Source organism: Ovis aries, chromosome 5, assembly GCF_016772045.2.
Source record: "Ovis aries strain OAR_USU_Benz2616 breed Rambouillet chromosome 5, ARS-UI_Ramb_v3.0, whole genome shotgun sequence".
Classification (NCBI taxonomy): Eukaryota; Metazoa; Chordata; class Mammalia; order Artiodactyla; family Bovidae; genus Ovis; species Ovis aries.
Window position 1 is genome coordinate 3,265,554 of NC_056058.1, and position 27,510 is coordinate 3,293,063.

Consider the following 27,510-nt stretch of genomic DNA (forward strand, 5'->3'; position numbering starts at 1 on the left):
GTTGACTGGGCCACTTCAGTCTGGAAGTTTTTAATTCACTCTGGAGAGGGTGACCCTGAGGCTGGCTAGTGTCAGGAGTCAGAAGATGCCCTTTGTGAGCCAGAGAAAGAGCAAAGTAAGGCTAAAAACTTAAGAGCAGAGATGAATATAATAAGAAAACAACATAACAATGGAAAAACTCAACAAACTAAAACTTGTTTCTTTGGAGAAATGAAAACATTGATAAACATTTAGATAAATTGACTAAGAAAAATGTAGAGAAGACTCAACTAAAGTCAGAAACAAAGTTTGGGGTTACCCAGAATGACCCTGGGTGTCCCATCCCTGCCGCTGTTGCTTTGTTGAGTGCAGTGGGTACAGCCCATTCCACTGGTAAAGTCAGTGCCCTAACCATAATCCAGACAAGAAACCAGAGAACAGAACACAATTTTGGATGTCATCAGACAGTGGTTCCCTGGGCCCTTCACAGACTCCAGGAGTGGTGAGAACCTCAGTCCTCCCTTGTCTCCGTATTAGCTTCCTCTGGCCCTGGATGTCCAGTTCACTCATGACGCCTCACCAAGCCTGGATGGTAAACCTAACTCCACTTCCAAATGAGGACCCCAAGCCTCCAGCAAAGATGGTCATGTCTCTGGACTTAACTATGTTATGAATTACATCTGGTCCTCAACCACCCATGCCCTCAAGCTATTCTGCTTGGAGGATTGCCAGTGTCCTCAGCACAGTGGACCATCAATGAAGGACCAAGTCCAAAAGATACTTCTCTTGGAAGTGGAACTCTTGGGGTCACTCCATGCACCCAACTTATAGAGGAGGAGACTAAAGATTTCTGTATCCCCTCCACACTAAGGGATTTTGCTCAGATGCCTATATCAGTAGACATAAGACCCCAGCAACAAGAGTTCCAAGTGCCTATATCAGTAGACACAAGACCCCAGGCACTGTCCTGTCCAGGATGCTCTACAAGTGTCCCATTCCAGAACCCTGGGGGACCTCTGCCTATCAGCCTGGTATCACTCCCCCTCCCCATGCTGTGGGCCTGTGGACATGCTACTAGGAGATTAAATGTCCCTACCCCATGAGAGAGCTTCCCCCAACCTCTTTTTCCTCTTACCACCTTCAGGTGTCTATCCTTCCTCTGCCCCCATACTTATGGTGCCCACCTGGAAGTCTCTGTGTGTATTGGAAGGATACTTGAAGGAATATGGCCCATTAAGGAGAGGGTGAACAGGGATCCACCAGATTCCTATGGAATTTCATTCTTAAAACATAACCCATGGGAGTGGTTGATTAAGGGTATCAGGATAAGAGTTGGACCTAAGAGGCTGGGATTAGGGATCAAGTGTAGGATATTAGAGTCAGGGTCAGTCTTGAAATTTGGATCAAGATTGAGATCTGAGATTAAGATTTGAGTTTGTATTTGTGCTTGGGTTTCGGTTTGTAATTGGGTTGGGGGTCAGGGTCAGGATGTAGGTTAGGGTCAGAATTAATAATAGGGTCAAAGTCAGGGTCAGGTTTTGGCTTTGAGCATAGGGTTAGGATCAGGATAAGAGTCAAAGTTTGGATTAGATTTTAGATTTGCAGATGGATTGGGGGTTAGGGATTTGAATTAGGGTCAGGGTTAGGTTTAGAAACAATTTCAAGTCTCTATGAACACTTCACACATTACAGAATATCACTTCCATTAACAAAACACTCTTTGGAACACAGCTTGTAAGTAGCTCCTAGAAACACCTTTATTTCAAGTCCCTTAAATACTTCACTACAGGCATTATAGAATGGATAACACTTCCATTTACTGATGGAACACTATACCGATTGCAGATTTCAGTGACTGTTTAAAAACCATTTCAAGTCTCAAACATTTCACCACATGCATTACAAAATGGGTATTATTTAATTCATTGAAAGAACAGTGTACTGAAGGCACCTTGCAAGTAGCTTGTTATAAACATCTTTATTTCCAGCCAAGGTCAATCTGAGACAACTGTTATAGAAGTTAATTGAATGGCAACTCAGAACCTGAGGACAAGTCACTGATACCTCAGACAGACAGCTAGTCAACCCAGAAGGTAGGCATCCTAGGCCAAGGCCAAGGCTGAAACACTTTAGAAAGACAGGTGACTGAGCTAGTAGCCAGGTGCTTGAGGCCAAGTCTAGGATGATCGGGTCAGACAAAAGGTCAACATGGCAGCTTAATGCCTGAGGCCAACTCCAGGACTCCTGTGAAGGACAGCTGGTCTGGCACATTAGTATTAGAGGTCAAGTTCAGGATGCCTGAGACTTTAGATTGGTTGTTGTCATGGCAGCCTGACACAAAAGACCAAGTCTGGGACACCCTGGAAAGAGCTGGCCAACCCAGCAACCTGATGGCCAAGGCTAAGTTTAGGGTGCCCAGGATGAACAGCTCTTCAAACCGGAAGACTGACACCAAAATCCAAGTCTGGGAGGCCTGGGGAAAACAATTGGTAGGCACAGCAGCTCAGTGCCCAAGGCCAAGTCTAGAACACCTAGGACAAAGAGCTGGATGATCCAGCACCCAAGATCAAGTCTGAGAGGCCCAAGACATACAGATGATCAACTGAAATCTGGCACTAGAGGCCAAGTCCAGGACACTGGTTGACCAACAATGTCCAAGGGTAAGTTCAGGAAACCTGAGATACCAGTGATAGCTTGACCTGACAGCTCAGTGCCCAAGGCAAAGTCTGGGACCTTCCAAGACATATGAGACATCCAAGATGAATAACAAGTCAACCCAGCAGCCCAGTGCCTGATGTCAAGTCGGGGATTCCTAGGATTGTCAGCTGGTTTACTTGACAGTCTAGTACGCTAGGCCAAGTCTGAGTACTAGACATGGGATGCCTGGGATTCATATTTGGTTGATCTAGAAACTTGACACTTGAGGCCAAATCCAGGATGCCCAACAAGACAGCTAGTTACTTGGCAGAGTGGTACCTGAGACCAATTTTGGGATACCTGGATCAAAGAGTTGGTGGGCCTGCCAGCCTGACACCAGAGGTCAATCTGGAAAGTCTGAAATGGACACTTAATTGAGCTGGAAGCTTGGAGTCCAAGGCCAAGCTCAGGTCACCTGGGATGAATAATTGGACAGTTCAGTAGCCTGGTGCCAAGTTCCTGAATGAACAACTAGTTGACTTGGCTACCACCCCCCAAGGTCAAGCCTGGCTCTTCTAGGATGAATATTTGGTCACCCCAGCACCCAAGGCAAAATCTGGGATGTCTGAAAAGAACAGCTGATTGACTCTGCAACCTAGAGCCTTAAGACTAAATCTGGGACATCTGGAATGCCTGAAATAAACAACTTGTCAGTCAGGCAGTCTGGCAACCAAAGCCAACTCTGGGCCACCCCAGACAGCTGGTCAACTCAGAAGCTCAGTGCTTGAGGCATAGTCCAGAAAACCTTGGACTGACAGTCAGTTGACCCAGCATTGCAACCATGGAGATCAAATCAGGAACCTCCGTAAGGGACAGCTTGTCAACATAGTACGTCAACACCCTAAGCCAAGGCTTGTTGTTCAGTTACCCAGTTAGGTCAAACTCTTTGTGACTCCATGGACTGCAGCACTCCCTGTCCCTCACCATCTCCTAGTTTGCCCAAGTTCATGTCCATTACATCAGTGATGCCATCCAGCCATCTCTCCTCTGATGCCCTCTTCTCCTTCCTTCAATCTTTCCCAGCATCAGAGTCTTTTCCAATAAGACAGCTATTTGCATCAGGTGACCAAAATATTGGCCAAGGCTGGGACCTTACAAATAGACAGCAGGTTGACTTGGCAGCTCAGTGTTTGAGGCCAGTCAGTGATGCATGGACATCACTAAGTTGGACAGATGTTCAACCCACAAGCTTGATGCTATAGGACAAGTCAAGGATGCCTGAGATGAACAGTTGGTCACCCCAGCACACTGGCATTCAAGATCAAGCCTGGGAAACCCTGAACAGACAGCTGTTTGACCCAGCAAGCCATGTCTGAGATGCCACAAATTAACAGCAGGTAGACCCAGAAGCCTAATGTATGAGGCTAAGTCTATGACATCCTGGGTCAGATAGGTGGATGATGTGGCAGACCAATGCTAGAGGCCAAGTCTTGGATCCTGGAGGAACAGATGGTCAACCTGACAGCGAGTGCCAGAGGCCAAGTCATCTAGGTGTAGACAGTTGGTTGACCTGGCAGGCAGATGCCAAATGCCACGTTTGCTGCTGCTGCTGCTAAGTCGCGTCAGTCGTGTCCAACTCTATGCGACCCCGTAGACGGCAGCCCACCAGGCTCCCCCGTCCCTGGGATTCTCCCAGCAAGAACACTGAAGTGGGTTGCCATTTCCTTCTCAAATGCATGAAAGTGAAAAGTGACAGTGAAGTCACTCAGTCGTGTCCAACTCTTCGAGACCGCATGGACTACAGCCTACCAGCCTCCTCCGTCCATGGGATTTTCCAGGCAAAAGTACTGGAGTGGGGTGCCATTGCCTTCTCCCAATGACATGTTTGGGAACCCCCAAATGGACAGCTGGTTGACCTGGCAGCCCACTGAGAAACCAAATCCAGGATCCTCTGAACAGATAGCTGGTTTACCAAGCAACCCACTTTCATGGCCAAGTCTGAGACAACCAAGATGCCTAGGACACAGTTAGTTGATACAGCAACCTGACACTGGAAAACAAATATAAAAAGGCTGAAATGTTTGGGATGGACAGCCAATGGAGTCAGTAACCCAATGCTGGTAGCCAATTCTTGGATGCCCTGGAGAGTAAGCTAGTCAACTCAATACTCTTGCCATCCAAAGCCAAGTCTAAGATGCCAGAGATTGACAGCTGGTGAACCCCAAGACCTGGTGGGCAAGGCCAAGTTTCATGATACCCCAAGACTGATAAGTGGTCAACCTGAAATCCCAGCAACCAAGGCCAAGTCTGGGAAATTGGGACACCCTAGACTAATATCTTGGAGAAGGTGATGGCACCCCACTCCAGTACTCTTGCCTGGAAAATCCCATGGAAGGAGGAGCCTGGTAGGCTGCAGTCCATGGGGTCACTAAGAGTCAGACATGACTGAGTGACTTCACTTTCACTTTTCATTTTTGTGCATTGGAGAAGGAAATGGTGACCCACTCCAGTGTTCTAGCCTGGAGAATCCCAGGGATGGGGGAGCCTGGTGGGGGTCACTTCATGGGGTCACACAGAGTTGGACATGACTGAAGCGACTTAGCAGCAGGAGCAGACTAATATCTTCAAGAAAATTAAAGATACCAAGGGAACATTTCATGCAAAGATGGGCACAATAAAGGACAGAAATGGTATGGACCTAAGAGAAGCAGAAGATATTAAGAAGAGCTGGCAAGAATACACAGAACTGTACAAAAAAATCTTCACGACCAAGATAATCACTATGGTGTGATCACTCACATAGAGCGAGTCATCCTGGAATGTGAAGTCAAGTGGGCCTTAGAAAGCATCACTACAAACAAAGCTAGTGGAGGTGATGGAATCCTGGTTGAGCTATTTCAAATCCTAAAAGATGATGCTGTGAAAGTGCTGCACTCAATATGCCAGCAAATGTGGAAAACTCAGCAGTGGCCACAGGACTGGAAAAGGTCAGTTTTCATTCCAATCCCAAAGAAAGGCAATGCCAAAGAATGCTCAAACTACCGCACAATTGCACTCATCTCACATGCTAGTAAAGTAATGCTCAAAATTCTCCAAGCCAGGCTTCAGCAGTACATGAACCATGAACTTCCAGATGTTCAAGCTGGTTTTAGAAAAGGCAGAGGAACCAGAGATCAAATTGCCAACATCCGCTGGATCATCGCAAAAGCAAGAGTTCCAGAAAAACATCTATTTCTGTTTTATTGACTATGCCTTTGACTGTGTGGGTCACAATAAACTGTGGAAAATTCTGAAAGAGATGGGAATACCAGACCACCTGACCTGCCTCTTGAGAAACCTATATGCAAGTCAGGAAGCAACAGTTAGAACTGGACACGGAACAACAGACTGGTTCCAAATAGGAAAAGGAGTACATCAAGGCTGTGTATTGTCACCCTGCTTATTAAACTTATATGCAGAGTACATCATGAGAAATGCTGGGCTGGAAAAAGCACAAACTGGAATCAAGATTGCTGGGAGAAATATCAATAACCTCAGATATGCAGATGACACCACCCTTATGGCAGAAAGTGAAGAGGAGCTAAAAGCCTCTTGATGAAAGTGAAAGAGGAGAGTGAAAAAGTTGGCTTAAAGCTCAACATTCAGAAAACAAAGATCATGGCATCTGGTCCCATCACTTCATGGGAAATAGATGGGGAAACAGTGGAAACAGTGGCTGACTTATTTTTCTGGGCTCCAAAATCACTGCAGATGGTGATTCATGGGGTTGCAAAGAGTTGGACTCTACTGAGTGACTGAACTGAACTGAACAGGGACATACCTTTCAGCCACTCATTGTAGCTGACTTTATTTTGGGGGGCTCCAAAATCACCGCAGATGTTGATTCATGGGATCACAAAGAGTCAGGCTCTACTGAGTGATTGAACTGAACTGAACTGAACTGAACAGGGACATACCTTTCAGCCACTCATTGTAGCTCGATGACATGCCCAGTGCCCTGGTTGTCCCAATGCTGGTCCTTGTTGAGTGTGAAAATCTTCACGGCTGAAGTGTGTCAGTCGACATGTACCTGGGGGTCAAGAAAAGGCCCTACTGGAGTGGCTGGGAAGCAAGTCTGGAGAAGGCTGGAGCCAGTGTTGGATGATGCCAGGAGCATCCGAGGGGGCACCCTGGCCTTATGAACTGCCCGACCTGGAGCCAATCCACCACCTAGGAGTGGACGGTACCCCGGCTTCTCCTCTGCGTTGGTCTCCCTGTGGTGGGTCTGCCACCACCACTGGCGGATCGGCTCCGTGGGCAGACATCAACTCCTGGGTGGCAGAATGGCTCCACGGGCAGGCAGCAACTCCTGGGTGGCAGAATGGCTCCAGGGTGGGCAGAGGTAAGGCCAGGGTGCCCTCCACTCCTGGGTGTCCTCCAACATCAGCTCCAGCTTTTCCCAGACCCCCTTCCCAGCCACTCCAGCAGGGTCTTTTCCTTGTTCCCTAGCCGCACATTGACTGACACCCCATGGCCAGTGAGGGTTTACACGCTCAACAAGGACCAGCATTGGGACAACCAGGGCACCGGGCATGCCATCCAGCTATGTTGAGCAGCTGGATGGCTAGTAGGAAGCAGTTTTAATAAATAAGGGGGCTTACATACAAGGTTTGTCTTTGTCAGTCTCAAGACAAGTAGGTCTTTCCATCCTCCTGCCACAATCTTAAAAATTTGTAGAGAGGCCTTTAAATTATTATTTATTTATGTATTTATTGGCTGTGCTGGGTCTCTGTTGCTCTGCGTGGGCTTTCTATAGTTGTGGCAATTGGGAGCTACTCTCTAGTTGCGATGAGTAGGCTTCTCATTATGGCGGCTTCTCGTTGCAGAGCACAGGCTCTAACATGGTCTGGCTTCAGTAGTTGTGGTGTGATGGCTCAGTTGTGCCACGGCACGTAGAATCTTCCTGGACCAGAAGTCAAACCAGTGTCCCCTGCATTGACAGGTGGATTTTTAACCACTGAACCACCAGAGAAGTCCTACAATAGGGTCTAGTCACACATCCAGTTCAGATGGTCTCAACAACACACTACTCTCTCAAGGCTGCATCCTTGAAGTGGCTGCTGGTGTGGAAATAGTAGGTGGAACGTACCTTCAAAGGACAGGGGAGAGGTTAAGGAGCCTCTGATCACCTGATTCCTGTTAAAGGTCAATTAGCAGTCACATCCTCTTGATGATGTCCCCCAACATGACCATCTATGTAGGAAATCTGGAAGAAATAACAAACAGCTCATGGAATAAGCAACTGCAGCAGGATTACAGGATGTGTGGTTAATATACAAAAGGCAATTGCTTGCCTCTATACCAGCAATGAACTCACGGACCAAAACGAAATACCAAGGTATAAATCTAACAAAATATGTGTAATATCTGATGAACAAAATTAGTGAAGAACTAAATACATGGAGAAATATTTCTTGTTCAGTTCATTGATAGATTGAATACTGTCAAGTTGTCAGTTCTTCCCAGATTGATCTATAGATTCAATGCAATCTCACTGCAGATTATTTTGTGCATATTGATAAGCTGATTTTGAACTTTGTATGGAAAGGCTTAAGATCCAGAATAGCTAACAGACTGTTGAAGGAGAAGAATAGTTTGAAGACTGATGCTACCTGACTTCAAGACTTACGACAGGCATGTCTCAGATATTACAGACCCTAGCAATAAACTGAATACTACAATAAAGTAAGTCACATGAACTTTTATTGTTTTCCAGTGTACATAAAAGTTATGTTTACATTATACTGTAGTCTATAAGTGTGCAATAACATTGTGCCTAAAAAATGTAAATAATGTAAGTAAAAAATACTTTATTGCTAAAAAATGCTAATCATCATCTGGGCCTCCAATAATTCATAATCTTTTTGCAATGGTAATATTAAATATCACTAATCAGGGATCTCCATAACAAATATAATCATAATGAATATATGAATTAATAAACAATTGAAATATTGTGAAAATTACCAAAATGTGACAGAGAGATCCAAAGTGAGCAAATGCTGTTGGAAAAATGCGACTGATAGACTTGCTTCAGTCAGTGTTGCCACAAACCTTCAATTTGTAAAACATAAAAATATCTGCAAGTTGCAATCAACTGCTTCCCCTGTGGCTCAGCTGGTAAAGAATCCTCCTGCTATGCAGGAGACCTGGGTTCAATCCCTGGGTTGGGAAGATCCTCTGGAGAAGGGAAAGGCTACCCACTCCAGTATTCTGGCCTGGAGAATTCCACTGACTGGAGAGTCCATGAGGTCACAAAGGGTCGGACATGACTGAGCAACTTTCACTTTCACTAGATGGTAAGTACATTCTCTTGTAGGGGGCTTCCCTGGTGGCTCAGAGGGTAAAGCATCTGCCTACAATGTGGGAGATCTGGGTTTGATCCCAGGGTCGGGAAGATCCCCTGGGGAAGGGAATGGCAACCCACTCCAGTACTCTTGCCTGGAAAATCCCATGGACTGAGAAGCCTGGTAGGCTACAGCCCATGGGGCTGCAAAGAGTCAGACACGACTAAGCGACTTCACTTTCACTTTCAAAGCACAATAAAGCAAGATGTGCATGTGTAAACTACAGTAACCATATAGCATCATCTTAGTGAAAGAAGGGAATCAATGAAATATGATAGAAATCTCACATCAGTTCAGTTCAGTCGCTCAGTTGTGTCCGACTCTGCGACCCTATGGACAGCAGCACGCCAGGCTTCCCCGTCCATCACCAACTCCCAGAGCCTACTCAAACTCATGTCCATCGTGCCAGTGATGTCCATTCAACCATCTCATCTTCTGTCATCCGCTTCTCCTCCCACCTCCAATCTTGTCCACTGAGTCATTCTTTCGCATCAGGAGGCCAAAGTATTGGAGTTTCAGCTTCAGCATCAGACCTTCCAATGAATATTCACGACTGATTTCTTTTACGATTGACTGGTTGGATCCCCTTGCAGTCCAAGGGACTGTCAAGACTCTTCTCCAACACCACAGTTCAAAAGCATCAATTCTTTGGTGCTCAGCTTTCTTTATGGTCCAACTGTCACATCCATATATGACTACTTGAAAAACCATAACTTTGACTAGACAGACCTTTGTTGGTAAAGGAGTATCTCTGCTTTTTAATATGATATCTAGGTTGGTCACAGCTTTTCTTCCAAGGAGCAAGCACTTTTTAATTTCATGGCTTCAGTCACCATCTGCAGTGATTTTGGAGCCCCCAAAATAAAGTCTGTCACTGTTTCCATTGTTTCCCCATCTATTTGCCATGAAGTGTTGGGACCGGACTCCATGATCTTAGTTTTCTGAATGTTGAACAACTCTTTCACTCTCCTCTTTCACTTTCATCAAAAGGCTCTTTAGTTCTTCTTTCCTTTGTGCCATAAGCGTGGTGTCATCTGTGTATCTGAGGTTATTGATATTTTTCCTGGCAATCTTGACTCCAGCTTGTGCTTCTTCCAGTCCAGCGTTTCTCATGATGTACTCTGCATATAAGTTAAATAAGTTGGGTGACAATATACAGTCTTGATGTACTCCTTTCCCAATTTGGAACCAGTCTGTTGTTCCATGTCCAGTTCTCACTGTTGCTACTTGACTTGCATATGGATTTCTCAAGAGGCAGGTCAAATGGTCTGGTAATCCCATATCTTGAAGAATTTTCCAGAGTTTGTTGTGATCCACAGAGTCAAAGGATTTGACGTAGTCAATGAAAGGTTGTTGTTGAATCACGCAAAGACGCTGGGATTCTTGGCCCCCGGAGGAGAAGAATTCAACCCGGGGCCAGAGACGAGGCTTGATCGCTCAGAGCTTTTGTCTAATAAAGTTTTATTAAAGTATAAAGGAGATAGAGAAATCTTCTGACATAGCATCAGAAGGGGGCAGAAAGAGTGCCCCCCTGCTAGTCTTCAGCAGGATGTTATATAGTCACTCAATTCAGTTCAGTTGAGTTGCTCAGTCGTGTCTGATTCTTTGCGACCCCTAGAATCACAGCATGCCAGGCCCCCCTGTCCATCACCAACTCTGGGAGTTCACTCAGATTCACGTCCATCGAGTCAGTGATGCCATCCAGCCATCTCATCCTCTGTCGTCCCCTTCTCCTCCTGCCCCCAATCCCTCCCAGCATCAAAGTCTTTTCCAATGAGTCAACTCTTCTCATGAGGTCGCCAAAGTACTGGAGTTTCAGCTTTAGCATCATTCCTTCCAAAGAAATCCCAGGGCTGATCTCCTTCAGAATGGACTGGTTGGATCTCCTTGCAGTCCAAGGGACTCTCAAGAGTCTTCTCCGACACCACAGTTCAAAAGCATCAATTCTTCAGTGCTCAGCCTTCTTCACAGTCCAACTCTCACATCCATACATGACCACTGGAAAAACCATAGCCTTGACTAGACAGACCTTAGTCGGCAAAGTAATGTCCCTACTTTTGAATATGCTATCTAGGTTGGTCATAACTTTCCTTCCAAGGAGTAAGCGTCTTTTAATTTCATGGCTTCAATCACCATCTGCAGTGATTTTGGAGCCCCCAAAAATAAAGTCTGACACTGTTTCCACTGTTTCCCCATTTCCCATGAAGTGATGGAACTGGATGCCATGATCTTCATTTTCTGAATGTTGAGCTTTAAGCCAACTTTTTCACTCTCCTCTTTCACTTTCATCAACAGACTTTTGAGTTCCTCTTCACTTTCTGCCATAAGGGTGGTGTCACCTGCATATCTGAGGTTATTGATATTTCTCCCGCCAATCTTGATTCCAGCTTGTGTTTCTTCCAGTTCAGCGTTTCTCATGATGTACTCTGCATAGAAGTTAAATAAGCAGGGTGACAATATACAGCCTTGACGTATTCCTTTTCCTGTTTGGAACCAGTCTGTTGTTCCATGTCCAGTTCTAACTGTTGCTTCCTGACCTGCATATAGATTTCTCAAGAGACAGGTCAGGTGGTCTGTATTCCCATCTCTTTCAGAATTTTCCACAGTTTATTGTGATCCACACAGTCAAAGGCTTTGGCATAGTCAATAAAGCAGAAATATGGTCACTAGCAATCTGTTAATGAAAGAAAAGGAATGTTTTAAAACTCAGAATGGCACCAGTCCCCTCACTCATAAGATGCATTTTGGGATAATCTTGGCACCAAATGGTTCATCCTGGGCCATAAAATGATTAACTTGAATCTTGAAGAAGGGCAGATCACCATACAAATAGTTTCATTTACATAGGTTAGAGGAACAATATCTGAGTATAACATACTGGTTTGTCAAGTAGGTTCTGAGCCAAAAGGCGGAACCGACTTGAAGACAGAGTTTGGGGTAAATGCATAGTACATTGGCATAGCCTAAGACAAACATTTTCATAAGAAAAAGGCATTGGTTACCTCTAGGTTTGAAAAAAGTTAACTTCAGATGAAACCAGGTGTCATTATGGCAGCACAGTATTTTAAGAGAAACCTCTTTTTAAATTTGTATAGAGAAGGAAAAATATCGCTAGTTTGTTTCCTCCCCCCGCTTAAGAGAGATAAAAATGTCTGACATTTGCAGGCTATTTTCTCCGTTTGGAGAATCCTGGCCTTCCTGCCTGTTACCCTCTCATTAATACAGCAAAAGTAGATGTTTTTTCTGGAACTCTCTTGCTTTCTCGATGATCCAGTGGATGTTTGCAATTTGATGTCTGGTTCCTCTGCCTTTTCTAAATCCAGCTTGAACATCTGGAAGTTCACGGTTTGAGTACTGTTGAAGTCTGGCTTGGAGAATTTTGAGCATTAGTTTGCTAGCGTGTGAGATGAGTGCAGTTGTGCAGCAGTTTGAACATTCTTTGGCATTGCCTTTCTTTAGGGTTGGAATGACCTTTGGAATGACTGGAAAACTGACCTTTTCCAGTCCTGTGGCCACTGCTGCATTTTGCAGATTTGCTGGCACATTGAGTGCAGCATTTTCACAGCATCATCTTTTAGGATTTGAAATAGGTCAACTGGAATCCCACCACTTCCACTAGCTTTGTTCATAGTGATGTTTCCTAAGGCCCACTTGACTTCACATTCCAAGATGCCTGGCTCTAGGTGAATGATCACACCATCGCAGTTATCTGGGTTATTAAGATCTTTTTTGTACAGTTCTTCTGTGTATTCTTTTTTTTTTTTTTTTACTGTTCAAAAACATTTTATTTATTACAAATACATATGCATATTTTTAAAATTTACTTTATATTTGAATATAATTGACTAACAGTGATGTTAGTTTCAGGTGTACAGCAAAGTGATTCCTTTATACATATATTTATTCTCTTTCAGATTATCTTTCCATTTAGGTTATTACAAAGTATTGAGTAGAGTTTCCTATGCTATAAGGTATGTTGATTATCTATTTTGTTTATTTTGATTGGTCAGTTTAGTTGCTAAGTTGTATCTGACTCTTGGGACCCCATGGACTGTAGCTTGGCAGGCTCTTCTGTCCGTAGGATTTCCCAGGGAATCTTCCTGACCTACGAATCAAAACAGGGTCTCCTGCATTGCAAGGCGTTGCCTATTTTACTACTATTTAATATATAATGGTTCTTCTGTGTATTCTTGCCACCTCTTCTTAATATCTTCTGCTTCTGTTTGGTCCATACCATTTCTGTCCTTTATTGTGCTCATTTTCACATGAAACGTTTCCTTGATTATATCTAATATTCTTGAAGAGATCACTAGTCTTTCCCATTCTATTGTTTTCCTGTATTTCTTTGCACTGATCGCTGAGGAAGGCTTTCTTATATCTCCTTGCTATCCTTTGGAACTCTGCATTCAAATAGGTGTATCTTTCCTTTTCTCCTTTGCCTTTAGTTTCTCTTCTTTTCTCATCTGTTTGCAAGGCCTCATTAGACAACCATTTTGCCTTTTTACATTTCTTTATCTTGGGAATGGTTTTGATCACTGCCTCCTGTACAATGTCACAAACCTCCATCTATAGTTCTTCAGACGCTCTATCAGGTCTAATCCCTTGAATCTATTTGTTGCTTCGTAAGGGATTTGATTTAGGTCATACCTGAACGGTCTAGTGGTTTTCCCTACTTTCCTCAATTGAAGTCTGAATTTGCCAATAAGGAGTTCATGATCTGAGCCACAGTCAGCTCCCAGTCTTGTTTTTTCTGACTGTATAGACTTTCTCCAAGTTTGGCTGCAAAGAATATAATCCATCTGATTGCAGTATTGACCATCTGGTGATGCCCATGTGTAGAGTCTTCTCTTGTGTTGTTGGAAGAGGGTGTTTGCTATGATCAGTGCGTTCTCTTTGGAAAATGCTGTTAGCCTTTGACCTGCTTTGTTTGTACTCCAAGGCCAAATTTGCCTGTTACTCCAGGTGGCTCTTAACTTCCTTCTTTTGCATTCCAGTCCCCTATAATGAAGAGGGCATCTTTTTTGGGGCTTAGTTCTAGACGGTCTTGTAGGTCTTCACAGAACTGTTCAACTTCAGCTTCTTCAGCATTCCTGGTTGGGGCATAGACTTGGATTACTATGATACTGAATGGTTTGCCTTGGAAACAAACAGAGGTCATTCTGTCATTTTTGACATTGCATCCAAGTACTGCTTTTTGGACTCTTGTTGCCTATGATGGCTACTCCATTTCTTCTAAGGGATTCTTCCCCACAGTAGTCGATATAATGGACATCTGTGTTAAATTCACCCATTCCGGTCCATTTTAGTTCACTGATTTCTAAAATGTTGATGTTTACTCTTGAAATCCCACATAAATACAGCCAATTGATGTTTGACAAAGAGCAAGGGAAATACAATGGAGTAATGACAGTCTCTTCAACAAATGGTGCTGAAGAACTGAACATCCACACATGCACAAATAAAATGAATCCAGACACAGATCTTACATCCTTCACAGAGATCAACTCAAAATCAACCTATATGAAGGCACAGAATGTAAAATTTTTAAAGATAACATAGGAGAAAACCTAGACGACCTTGGGTAAGGTAATGACCTTAGATACAACACCATAGACATGACCAATGACAGAAATAATTGTAAAGTTGGACTTCATCACAATTAAAAATGTCTGCTCTGATGGTACAGTGGATAGGAATTCACCTGCCAGTGCAGGAGACATGGGTTCAATCCCTGGCCCAGGAAGATTCCACATTCCACAGAGCAACTATAGCCCGCGGGCCATAATTACTGACCCTGAGTACTGCAACTACCGAAGCATACCTCGAGTCTGTGCTCTGCACCAAGAGAAGCCACCACAATGAGAGGCCCACACACTGCAATGAAGAGTAGCCCTCGCTTGCTGCACCTAGGGAAAGCCTGCGTGCAGCAATGAACACCTAGTATAGCCAAAAATAATATGATTTTTTTTTATGTCTGTTCTGTGAAAGCCACCATCAATCTAATGAAAATAAAAGTCATAGAATGGGAGGAAATCCTCACAAAGGACTTATCAGATATTATCCAAAATATACAAAGACCGCTAAAGCTCAGTAGTAGGAAAATAATAAGATTTTTTTAAATTGGCCAAAGACTTTTATGGCAAATAAGCATATGAAGATATATGGCAAATACGCATGTGAAAAGATCATCATATGCTCTACATCACATGTCATTAAGGAAATGTATATTAAAATAATAATGAGGTTCCTTCACATGCCTATTAGAATGGCCAAAATCCAGAACAGTGACAATACCAAATGCTTTCGAGGATGTGGAGCAAGAGGAAGTCTCATATTTTGCTGAAGGGAATGCAAAACGGGACAGCCATTTTAGAAGACAGTTTAGTAGTTTCTTACAAAACTAAACATACTCTTACCATATGATCCAAGTGTGAAAGTATTAGTCATTCAGTCATGCTTGACTCTTCATGACCCCGTGGACTGTAGCCTGCCAGGCTCCTCTGTCCATGGTGTTTCCCAGGCAAGAATACTGGAGTGGGTTGCCATTTCCTTATTCATATGACCAAAGAGTCATGCTCAAAAGAGAATTTGAAAGCTATGTCCACACAAAAACTCGCACTTGGCCATTTAGAGCAGCTGTATTAATAATTGCCAAAACTCGTAAGCAATATAGATGCTCTTCAGTAGGTGAAAAGGCAAAAAAAATATGGTACATTCAGACAATGGAATATCATTCAGCTTTAAAACTCAGTGAACAAAATCAAGTCATAATGAAATCAAGTGACAAAAAGATGCAGAGGAAACATAAATGCATATTACAAAGTGAAAGGAGCCAGTTTGAGATGGCTTCATACTGTGTGATACCAACTCGATGACATTCTAGAAAAGGCAAAACTATGGAAACAGTAAAAATATCAGCGGTTGCCAGTTAGGGGATAAGGAGGGATAAACAGGCAGAGCACAGGGGGTTTAAAGCTGTGAAACTGCTCTGTAACCATAGATATGTCATTCATTATATATTTGTTCAAACCTATAGAATATACAAAACCAAGAGTTAACCCTAAAGTAAACTACAGAATTTGAGTAAGTGGGATGTCACTGTAGGTTTATCAGTTTGTAACAAACATACCACTGTGGCCAATGATATCGATAATGAGGGAAGCTATGATACATTGGTGTAGAAAATAAGTGAAAAATTATTCTATCTTCCTTCCAATCTTGCTGTGAACCTAAAACTGCTCTTTAATATTTATTTGTCTGTTTTCAAAACTTTAAAAAAAAAAAAAACAGAGGTCTGGTGGACACAGTGGGAGAAGGAGGATAAGAAAAATTGAGAGAGTAGCACTGACGTGCATACACTTGTCATTGTCGCTATTCAGTCGCTCAGTCGTGTCTGACTCTTTGTGACCCCATGGACTACAGCACACAAGGTTTTCCTGTCCTTCACCATCTCCTGCAGCTTGCTCCAGTTCACGTCCATTGAGTCAGTGATGCTAGGTATACACTACAATGTGTGAAACAGATAGCTGTAGATAGCTAGCAGGAAGCTGCTGTATAGCACAGGGAGCCCAGGTTGTCAGTCTGTGATGGTCGAGAGGGGTGGTATCGGGGGGCAGGTGGTGGAGGCTCAAGAGGGAAGGGATATTATATATATTCAGTTCAGTTCAGTTCAGTCACTCAGTAGTGTCTGACTGTTTGTGACCCCATGAATTGCAGCACACCAGGCCTCCTTGTCCATCACCAACTCCCGGAGTTCACCCAAACTCATGTGCGTTGAGTAGGTGATGCCATCCAGTCATCTCATCCTTTGTTGAACCCTTCTCCACCTGCCCCCAAACCCTCCCAGCATCAGAGTCTTTTCCAATGAATCAACTCTTTGCATGAGGTGGCCAAAGTATGGGAGTTTCAGCCTCAGCATCAGCCCTTCCAATGAACACCCAAGACTGGTATCCTTTAGGATGGACTGTTGGATCTCCTTGCAGTCCAAGGGACTTGCAAGAGTCTTCTCCAGCACCACAGTCAAAAGGATCAATTCTTCAGCACTCAGCTTACTTCACAGTCCAACTCTCACGTCCATACATGACTATTGGAAAAACCATAGCCTTGACTAGGCAGACCTTTGTTGGCAAAGTAATATCTCTACTTTTTAATATGCTATCTAGGTTGGTCATAACTTTCCATCCAAGCAGTAAGCATCTTTTAATTTCATGGCTGCAGTCACCATCTGCAGTGATTTTGGAGCCCCACAAAGTAAAGTCTGACACTGTTTCCACAGTTTCCCCATCTACTTCCCATGAAGTGATGGGACCAGATGCCATGATCTTCATTTTCTGAATGGTGAGCTTTAAGTCAACTTTTTCACTCTCCTCTTTCACTTTCATCAAGAGGCTTTTTAGTTCCTCTTCACTTTCTGCCATAAGGGTGGTGTCATCTGCATATTTGAGGTTATTGATATTTCTCCCGGCAATCTTGATTCCACTTTATGCTTCTTCCAGCCCAACGTTTCTCATGATGTACTCTGCATATAAGTTAAATAAGCAGGGTGACAATACACAGCCTTGACGTACTCCTTTTCCTATTTGGAACCAGTCTGTTGTTCCATGTCCAGTTCTAACTGTTGCTTCCTGACCTGCATATAGGTTTCTCAAGAGACAAGTTAGGTGGTCTGGTATTCCCATCTCTCTCAGAATTGTTCACAGTTTATTGTGACCCACACAGTCAAAGGCTTTGGCATAGTCAATAAAGCAGAAATAGATGTTTTTCTGGAACTCTCTTGCTTTTTCCATGATCCAACAGATGTTGGCAATTTGATCTCTGGTTCCTCTGCCTTTTCTAAAACCAGCTTGAACATCAGGAAGTTCACGGTTCACATATTGCTGAAGCCTGGCTTGGAGAATTTTGAGCATTACTTTACTAGCATGTGAGATGAGTGCAATTGTGTGGTAGTTTGAACATTCTTTGGCATTGCCTTTCTTTGGGATTGGAATGAAAACTGGCCTTTTCCAGTCCTGTGGCCACTGCTGAGTTTTCCACATTTGCTGGCATATTGAGTGCAGCACTTTCACAGCATCATCTTTCAGGATTTGAAATAGCTCAACTGGAATTCCATCACCTCCACTAGCTTTGTTCGTAGTGATGATTTCTAAGGCCCACTTGACTTCACATTCCAGGATGCCTGGCTCTAGGTGAGTGATCACACCATTGTGATTACCTTGGTCATGAAGATCTTTTTTGTACAGTTCTTCTGTGTATTCTTGCCAGCTCTTCGTAATATCTTCTGCTTCTGTTAGTCCATACCATTTCTGTCCTTTATCGAGTCCATCTTTGCATGAAATATTCCCTTGGTATCTCTAATGTTCTTGAAGAGATCTCTAGTCTTTCCCATTTTGTTCTTTTCCTCTATTTCTTTGCACTGGTCGCTGAGGAATGCTTTCTTATCTCTCCTTGCTAGTCTTTGGAACTCTGCATTCAGATGCTTATAGCTTTCCTTTTCTCCTTGGCTTTTGCTTCTCTTCTTTTCACAGCTATTTGCAAGGCCTCCCCAGACTGTCATTTTGCTTTTTTGCATTTCTTTTCCATGGGGATGGTCTTGATCCCTGTCTCCTGTACAATGTCATGAACCTCCATCCATAGTTCATCAGGCAGTCTATCTATCAGATCTAGGCCCTTAAATCTATTTCTCACTTCCACTGTATAACCATAGGGATTTGATTTAGGTCATACCTGAATAGTCTCGTGGTTTTCCCTACTTTCTTCAATTTGAAGAAAGAAACTCCTTGGCAATAAGGAGTTCATGATCTGAGCCACAGTCAGCTCCCAGTCTTGTTTTTGCTGACTGTATAGAGCTTCTCCATCTTTGGCTGGAAAGAATATAATCAATCTGATTTCAGTGTTGACCATCTGGTGATGTATAGAGTCTTCTCTTGTGTTGTTGGAAGAGGGTGTTTGCTATGACCAGTGCGTTCTCCTGGCAAAACTCTATTAGCCTTTGTCCTGCTTCATTCCATATTCCAAGGCCAAATTTGCCTATTACTCGGGTGTTTCTTGACTTCCTACTTTTGCATTCCAGTCCCCCATAATGAAAAGGACATCTTTCAGGGGTGTTAGTTTTAAAAGGTCTTGTAGGTCTTCATAGAACCATTCAGCTTCAGCTCCTTCAGTGTTACTGGTTGGGGCATAGGCTTGGATCACCGTGATATTGAATGGTTTGCCTTGGAAACGAACTGAGATCATTCTGTCGTTTTGGAGATTGCATCCAAGTACTGCATTTCAGACTTTTTTGTTGACTATGATGGTTACCCCATTTCTTCTAAGGGATTCTTGCCCACAGTAGTAGATATAATGGTCATCTGAGTTAAATTCACCCATTCCAGTCCATCTTAGTTTGCTGATTCCTAGAATGTCGACATTCACTCTTGCCATCTCCTGTTTCACCATTTCCAATTTGCCTTGATTCATTGACCTAACAGTCCAGGTTCCTATGCAGTATTGCTCTTTACAGCATCGGACCTTGCTTCTATCACCAGTCAATCCACAACTGGGTGCTGTTTTTGCTTTGGCTCCTTCCCTTGATTCCTTCCTCACTGATCTCCAGTAGCATGTTGGGCACCTACTGACCTGGGGAGTTCCTCTTTCAGTATCCTATCATTTTGCCTTTTCATACTGTTCATGGGGTTCTCAAGGCAAGAACACTGAAGTGCTTTGCCATTCCCTTCTCCAGTGGCCCACATTCTGTCAGACCTCTCCACCATGACCCATCCGTCTTGGGTGGCCCCACATGGCATGGCTTAGTTTCATTGAGTTAGACAAGGCTGTGGTCCATGTGATCAGATTGGCTAGCTTTCTGTGATTATGGTTGCAGTGCGTCTGCCCTTTGATAAAATTATCACCGATTCTTATTGATATACGATAGAGACCACCACAACTTTGTAAAGCAATTACCCTTGGGGGGAAAAAAAAACAGAGAAAAACAAGAAATTAGTCACCAGTCCCAGTCTTTGCAGACTGGATCTGTGATAGGGAAGTCCTTTACTAATTATCTGGCTTGCTCTCAGCCTAGGAATCAGATGGAGGTGAAAACTTAAGATCCTTTTATGTCTCCTGTGCACATGAATCTCGGTTGAGCCTTGTGTTGCTTTCTCAGCTGCTTTTAAATGTACTGATTTGCCAAGGCTAATTGCAGTCACCCCTTAATCTATTACACTCTTGTAATGGCAACAGGGCTTGCATAATTCAGTGAAGCTATGAGCCATGCTGGGCAGGGCCACTCAAGACAGATGGGTCATAGTGGAAAGTTCTGACAAAACATGGTCCACTGGAGGAGGACATGGCAACCCACTCCAGTACTCTTGCCAAGACAACCCCATGACCAGTATGAAAAGGAAAAAAGATATGACACCAGAAAATGGGCCCCACAGCTCAGAAGGTGTCCAGTGTACTACTGGGAAAGATCAGAGGCAGTTACTAACAGCTCCAGAAAGAATGAAGCAGCAAGGCCAGACAGGAAACAACATGCAGTTGTGGATGTGTCTGGTGGTGAAAGTAAAGTCCAATGCTGTAAAGAACAATACTGCATAGAAACCTGGATTGTTAGGTCCATGAATCAAGATGAATTGAACATAGTCAAGCAGGAAATGGCAAGAGTGAACATTGACATGTTTGGAATCAGTAAACTAAAATGGACAGGAATTAGTGAATTTAATTCAGATAACCATTATATCTACTACCATGGGCAAGAACCCTCCACAGGAAATGGAGTAGCCCTCATAGTCAACAAAAGAGTCCACAATGAAGTACTTGGATACAGTCTCAGAAATGAGAGAATGATCTCAGTCCGTTTCCAAGGCAAACCATTCAACATCACAGTAATGAAAATCTATGTCCTAAACACTGATGCTGAAGATGAAGCTGACCAATTCTACAAAGACATACAAGACCTCCTAGAACTAACACCAAAAAAGATGCCTTTTTCATTACAGGGGACTGGAATACAAAAGTAGGAAGTCAAGAGATACCTGGAGTAACAGGGAAGTGTGGTCTTGGAGTACAAAATGATGCAGGGCAAAGGCTAGCAGAGTTTTGTCAAGAGAACACACTGGTCATAGCAAACACCCTTTTCCAACAATCCAAGAGAAGACTCTACACATGGACATCACCAGATTGTCAATATGAATATCAGATTGATTATGTCCTTTGCAGCCAAAAATGGAGAAGCTCTATACAGTTAGCAAAAACAAGACCTGAAGTTGACTATGGCTCAGGTCATGAACTCCTTATTTCAAAATTCAAGCTTAAATGGAAGAAAATAGGGAAAACCACTAGGCCATTCAGGTCTGACCTAAATCAAATCTCTTGTGATTATACAGCAGAAGTGACAAATAGATTCAAGTGATTAGTTATGGTAGACAGAGTGCCTGAAAAACTATGGACAGCGACTCCTAACATTGCATAGGAGTTGGTGATGGAAACCATCCCCAAGAAAAAGAAATGCAAGAACGCAAAGTAGTTATCTGAGGAGGCTTTACAAATAGCTGAGAAGCAAAAGGCAAGGGAGAAAGGAGAAGATATACCCAACTGAATGCAAAATTCCAGAGAATAGCAGGGGAGATAAAAAGCCTTTTTAAATGAATAATGCTTGGGGCTGGTGCACTGGGATGACCCAGAGGGATGGTACAGGGAGGGAGGAGGGAGGGGGGTTCAGGATGGGAACACGTGTATACCTGTGACAGATACATGGTGATGTATGGGAAAACCAATACAAGAAAATAAATAAATAAAATAAAATAAAAAGGTAGTTATAAACCAAAAAAATTAAAAAAAAAAAAAAAGGACACAGAGGAAAACAATAGAATGGGGAAGACTAGGGATGCCTTTGAGAAAATTGGAGATATCAAGGAAACATTTCATGCAAGGATGGGCACAATAAAGGATAGAAAAGGTAAGGACCTAAGAGAAGCAGATGAGATTAAGACAAGGTGGCAAGAATACACAGAACTATACAGGAAAGGTCTCAATGACTTGGCTCACTCACCTAGAGCCAAACATCCTGGGCTGTGAAGTCAAGTGGGCCTTAGGAAGCATTACAATGAGCAAAGCTAGTGGAGGTGATGGAATTCCAGCTGAGCTATTTCAAATCCTAAAAGATGATGCTGTGAAACTGCTGTACTCAATATGTCAGCAAATTTGGAAAACTCATGAGTGGCCACAGAACTGAGAAAAGTCGGTTTTCATCCCAATCCCAAAGAAAGGCAATGCCAAAGAGTGTTCAAACTACCTGCAATTGCACTAATCTCACATGCTAGCTAGGTTATGCTCAAAATTTTTTGAGTCAGGCTATGGCATCTGGTCCCATCACTTCATGGGAAATAGATGGGGAAACTGTAGAAACAGTGTCAGACTTTATTTTTGGGGGCTCCAAAATCACTGCAGGTTGTGAGTGCAGCCATGAAATTAAAAGACGCTTACTCCTTGCAAGAAGTTATGACCAACCTAGACAGCATATTCAAAAGCAGAGACATTACTTTGCCAACAAAGGTCCATCTAGTCAAGGCTATGGTTTTTCCAGTGGTTATGTACGGATGTGAGAGTTGGACTGTGAAGAAAGCTGAGCGCCAAAGAATGATACTTTTCAACTGTGGTGTTGGCAAAGATTCTTGAGAGTCCCTTGGACTGCAAGGAGATCCAACCAATCCATTCTGAAGGAGATCAGCCCTGGGATTTCTTTGGAAGGAATGATGCTAAAGCTGAAACTCCAGTACTTTGACCACCTCATGCGAAGAGTTGACTCATTGGAAAAGATTCTGATGCTGGGAGGGATTGGAGGCAGGAGGAGAAGGGGACGACAGAGGATGAGATGGCTGAATGGCATCACTGACTCGATGGACGTGAGTCTGAGTGAAATCCGGGAGCTGGTGATGGACAGGGAGGCCTGGCATGCTGCGATTCATGGGGTCGCAAAGAGTCGGACACGACTGAGTGACTGAAATGAACTGAACTGAACTGAACTGATAGCAGTATGTGAACCAAGAATGTCCAGATGTGCAAGTTGGTTTTCAAAGAGGCAGAGGAACCAGAGATTAAATTGCCAACTTTGGCTGAGTCATGGAGAAACTAAAGGAGTTCCAGAAAAGCATTTACTTCTGCCTCATTGACTCACTAAAGCCTTTGACTATGTGGATCACAACAAATTATGGAAAGTTCTTAAGAGATAGGAATACTTTACCTGCCTCCTGAGAAAACTCTATGCAGGTCAACAAGCAACAGTTATAACTGGACATAGAACAACAGACTGGTTCCAAATTGGGAAAGGAGTATGTCAAGGCTGTATATCGTCACCCTGCCTATTTAACTTCTATGCAGAGTACATTATGTGAAATGCCCAGTTGGATGAAGCACAAGCTGGAATCAAGATTGCCGGGAAAAATACCAATAACTTCAGATATGCCGATGACATCACTCTTATGGCAGAAAGTGGAGAGGAACTAAACAGCCTCTTGATGAAGTTGAAAGAGGAGAGTGGAAAAGTTGGCTTAAAACTCAGTGTTCAAAAATGAAGATCATCACATCTGGTCCCATCACTTCATGAAAATAGAAGAGAAAAAATTGGAAATGGTGAAGGACTTTATTTTCTTGAGCTCCAAAAACACTGCAGATGGTGAATACACCCATGATATAAAAAGGCACTAGTCCTTGGATTCTTTACCAACTGAGATATCAGGGAAGCCCAGTTTTCCCCTCAGTCAGTCTCTCCCATCAGGAAGCTTCCACAAGCCTCTTATCCTTATCCATCATAGGGCAGAAGAATGAAAACCACAATCACAGAAAACTAATAAAAACTGATCACATGGACCACAGCCTTGTCTAACTCAATGAAACTATGTGCCATGCCATGTAGGGCCACCCAAGACGGACAGGTCATGGTGGAGAGTTCTGACAAGACATGGTCTGGTGGAGAAGGAAATACCAAACCATTTCAGTATTCTTGCCTTGAGAACCCCATGAACAGTTTATGAAAAGGCAAAAAGGTAGTACACTGAAAGCCAAAATCCCCAGGTGGGTAGGTGCCCAATATGCTACTGGAGAAGAGTGGAGAAATAACTCCAGAAAGAATGAAGAGACGGAGCCAAAGCTAAAACAACACCCAGCTGTGGATGTGACTGGTGACGGAAGTAAAGTCTGATTCTGTAAAGAGCAATATTGCATAGGAACCTGGAATGTTAGGTCCATGAATCAAGGTAAATTGGAAGTGGTAAAACAGGAAATGGCAAGAGTGAACATCAACTTTCAGGAATCAGTCAACTTAAACAGACTGGATTGGGTGAATTTAACTCAAATGACCATTATATCTACTACTGTGGGCAAGAATCCCTTAGAAGAAATGGAGTAGCCAGCATAGTCAACAAGAGTCTGAAATGCAGTACTTGGATGCAGTCTCAAAAATGAAAGAATGAACTCTGTTCATCTCCAAGGCAACCCATTCAATATCACCGTAATCCAAGTCTATGCCCCCAACCAGGAATACTGAAGAAGCTGAGGTTGAACAGTTCTATGAAGACCTACAAGACCTCCTAGAACTAATACCCAAAAAAAGACATCCTTTTCATTATAGGTGACTGGAATGCAAAAGTAGGAAGTCAAGAGCTACCTGGAGTCGGACAAAGTGGAGTCAGACACAACTGAGACAATGAACTGAACGAACTGTTCCTTGGAAAGAAAGTTACAACAAAACTAGACAGTGTATTAAAAAGTAGAGACATTTTGCCAGCAAAGGTCCATATAAGTCAATGCTATGGTTCTTCCTATAGTTGCATATGAATATGAGAGCTGGTCATTAAAGAAGGCTGAGTGTGGAAGAATAGTTGCTTTTAAACTGTGGTGCTCAAGAAGACTCTTGAGAGTCACTTGGATTGCAAGGACACCAAACCAGTCACTCCTAATAGCAATCAACCCTCAATATTCATTGGAAACACTGTTGCTGAGCTCTGATACTTTGTCTACCTGATGCAAAGAGCTGACTCATTGGAAAAGCCCCTGATGCTGGGAAAGACAAAGGCAAAAGGAGAAGGGGGTGGCAGAGTATAAGATGGTTAGATAGCATCACTGTATCAATCAAGAAGAATCTGAGCAAACTCCAGGAAATAGTGGAGGACAGAGGATCCCAATGTGCAAATGTCCTAGTGTCCATGAGGTCGCAAAGAGTTGACATGACTTAGTAACTGAACAAGGACAACCACAGCCTCTCCTCAGAGTTTTAGATGGTCTATCTTATGTTTCTATCCTTAATGTCTTGCCCCAAGTGTCTATGGGTAGTCCACCCACATCTTCCACGAGCAGCGCCTGCCACTTCTCCTCACCTGTGTTCTGAGATAGACAGGACAGAGCCCAGTACTTTGGGCAGCCCTCAGACAGGGTGGAACTTTACAATAAAAGCTCCTTTGTTCCCACTATGTTGGAGCAAGGGAATTGGCTACTCCGGGCAAAGATTTTGCTAAAATGAGACAGGGATGGGGCAAGGGTAAGTAAAACCCACAAAATTTCCCATGATTTCAAATGTTTTCAAATGTGGCTTTCTCTTTGACTGAGTTTTCTTTTTTTTTTTTTCTTCATAGACCTTCTACTGTTTTGCAGAGCTTTCATATGGTTATTTCAGTTAGTTTCTGGTTCTTTTTTATGTTTACATGGGTTGGGGGGATATGGGCTTGGAGTTCCCTGCTGAGTCAACTTTTGCTGATGGCCCTCTACTTTGGCTCTTTTATAGTAACATTGTTCTGAAAGGCTGTTGCAATGAGCCGTGAAAGATGCCAGGATTCTTGGCCTCCAGAGGAGAGGAATTCAATCTGGGGCCAGTGACAAGGCTTGATTGCTCAGAGCTTTTGTGTAATAAAGTTTTATTAAACTATAAAAGAGAGAAAGCTTCTGACATAGACATCAGCAGGGGGCAGAAAGAGTACCCCCTTGCTAGTTGTTAGCAAGAAGTTATATACCTATTAGCAAGGTGCTAATTAGAGAAAGGAAATTCTCAAAATTCAGAGAGTGGCACCAGGCCTCTCACCCACAACATGCGTTTTGAGATAGCATTGGCACAAGGTGAGTCATCCTTGGCCATGAAACCATTGACATGAATCTTGATGAAAGGCAGATTTCCAAACAAATACAGTCTCATTAACATAGCTTAAGAGAACATTTCCATGATTGAAATACACTGGTTTGTTGAGCCATTATCAGTTCTGAGTCTTAGACAGAATGGACTTGAAGAAAAACAGAGTGTAGGGTAAATACATAGCTCATTAACATAGCTTAAGAAAAACATTTCCATAAGAAAAACCGCATTGGTCAGCTCAAGGTCTGAGAAAAGTTAAGTTCAGGTGGAACCAGGTGTCATCATGGCAACACAGAATTTTAAAAGAAACTGCCTTTTTAAAAAATTATTTTTATTTATTTATTTGGCTGCTCTGGGTCTTAGTTGTAGCATGTAGGATCTAGCTCCCTGATCAGGGATCGAACCTGGGCCCCCTGCACTGGGAGCTGAGAGTCTTAGCCACTGGACCACCAGGGAATTCCCAAGAAACTTCCTTTTAATTGCATATAGAGAAGGGAAAAAAAGTCTTTGACACTTGTAGTGTGTTTCCTTCTGCCACTTAAGAGAGAGGTAAAAAAATGTCTGACATTTGCAGTCTATTTCCTCTGATTGGGGCCCTTAGCCTTCCTGCCTGTTACTCTCTCCGTTCTAGAAACTATAGCCCACTCAGTATGGCAACTGAAAGAAATAACATACGAAAGAAGCAAAAGTTTTGTGAAAGAAGCAAAACTATCGTTCACATGTTATATGACATTACACAGAAAATCTGAAACACACAGTAAATTCATTACTGGAATTTATAAGACTTTAGGCAGTAAGTTATACATAAAACCAGTAGTTTACAATGAAACTTAAAAAGATATCGCTGACAATGACATCAAAAGTTATCTTGCTTAGTCTCTAAGTTGTGTCTGACTCCTTGCAACTGTCTTGATTTCTGCACACCAGGCTTCCCTTTCCTTAGCTATCTACCAGAGTTTACTCTAACTCATGTCCATTCAGTCAGTGATGCTATCTAACTATCTCACCCTCTGCTGCCCTCTTCTCCTTTTGCCTTCAATCTTTCCCAGCATAAAGGTCTTTTCCAGTGATTCACCTCTTTGCATCAGGTGGCCAAAATATTGGAGCATCAGTCCTTCCAGTGAATAGTCAGGGCTGATTCCTTCAAGATTGACTGGTTTGATCTCTGAGAATGTAACAGGCAGGAAGGCTAGGGGTCTCCAAACTGAGTAAAGAGGCTGCAAGTGTCAGACATTTTTTCTCTCTCCCTTAAGCAGTAGGAGGAAACTAACGACAAGTGTCAGATTTCCCTTCTCTATACAAAACTAAAAGGAGGTTTCTCTTAAGATTCTGTGTTGCCATGATGACACCTGGTTCCACCTGAACTTAACTTTTCTCAGATCTTGAGCTAACCAATGCATTTTTCTTATG

The 27,510-nt window shown here is 43.1% G+C and overlaps 1 long non-coding RNA gene across 1 annotated transcript in view; it reads right to left on the reverse strand.

The window, feature by feature from the left end:
- Positions 1-1,718: 1,718 nt before the first annotated feature.
- The window catches only part of LOC132659793 (uncharacterized), a 42,074-nt gene continuing 16,282 nt past the window's right edge, over positions 1,719-27,510 (reverse strand). The window contains exon 2 of the long non-coding RNA XR_009600598.1: positions 1,719-7,861. This is a non-coding gene — a long non-coding RNA (uncharacterized LOC132659793). The remainder of the gene's footprint in view (positions 7,862-27,510) is intronic.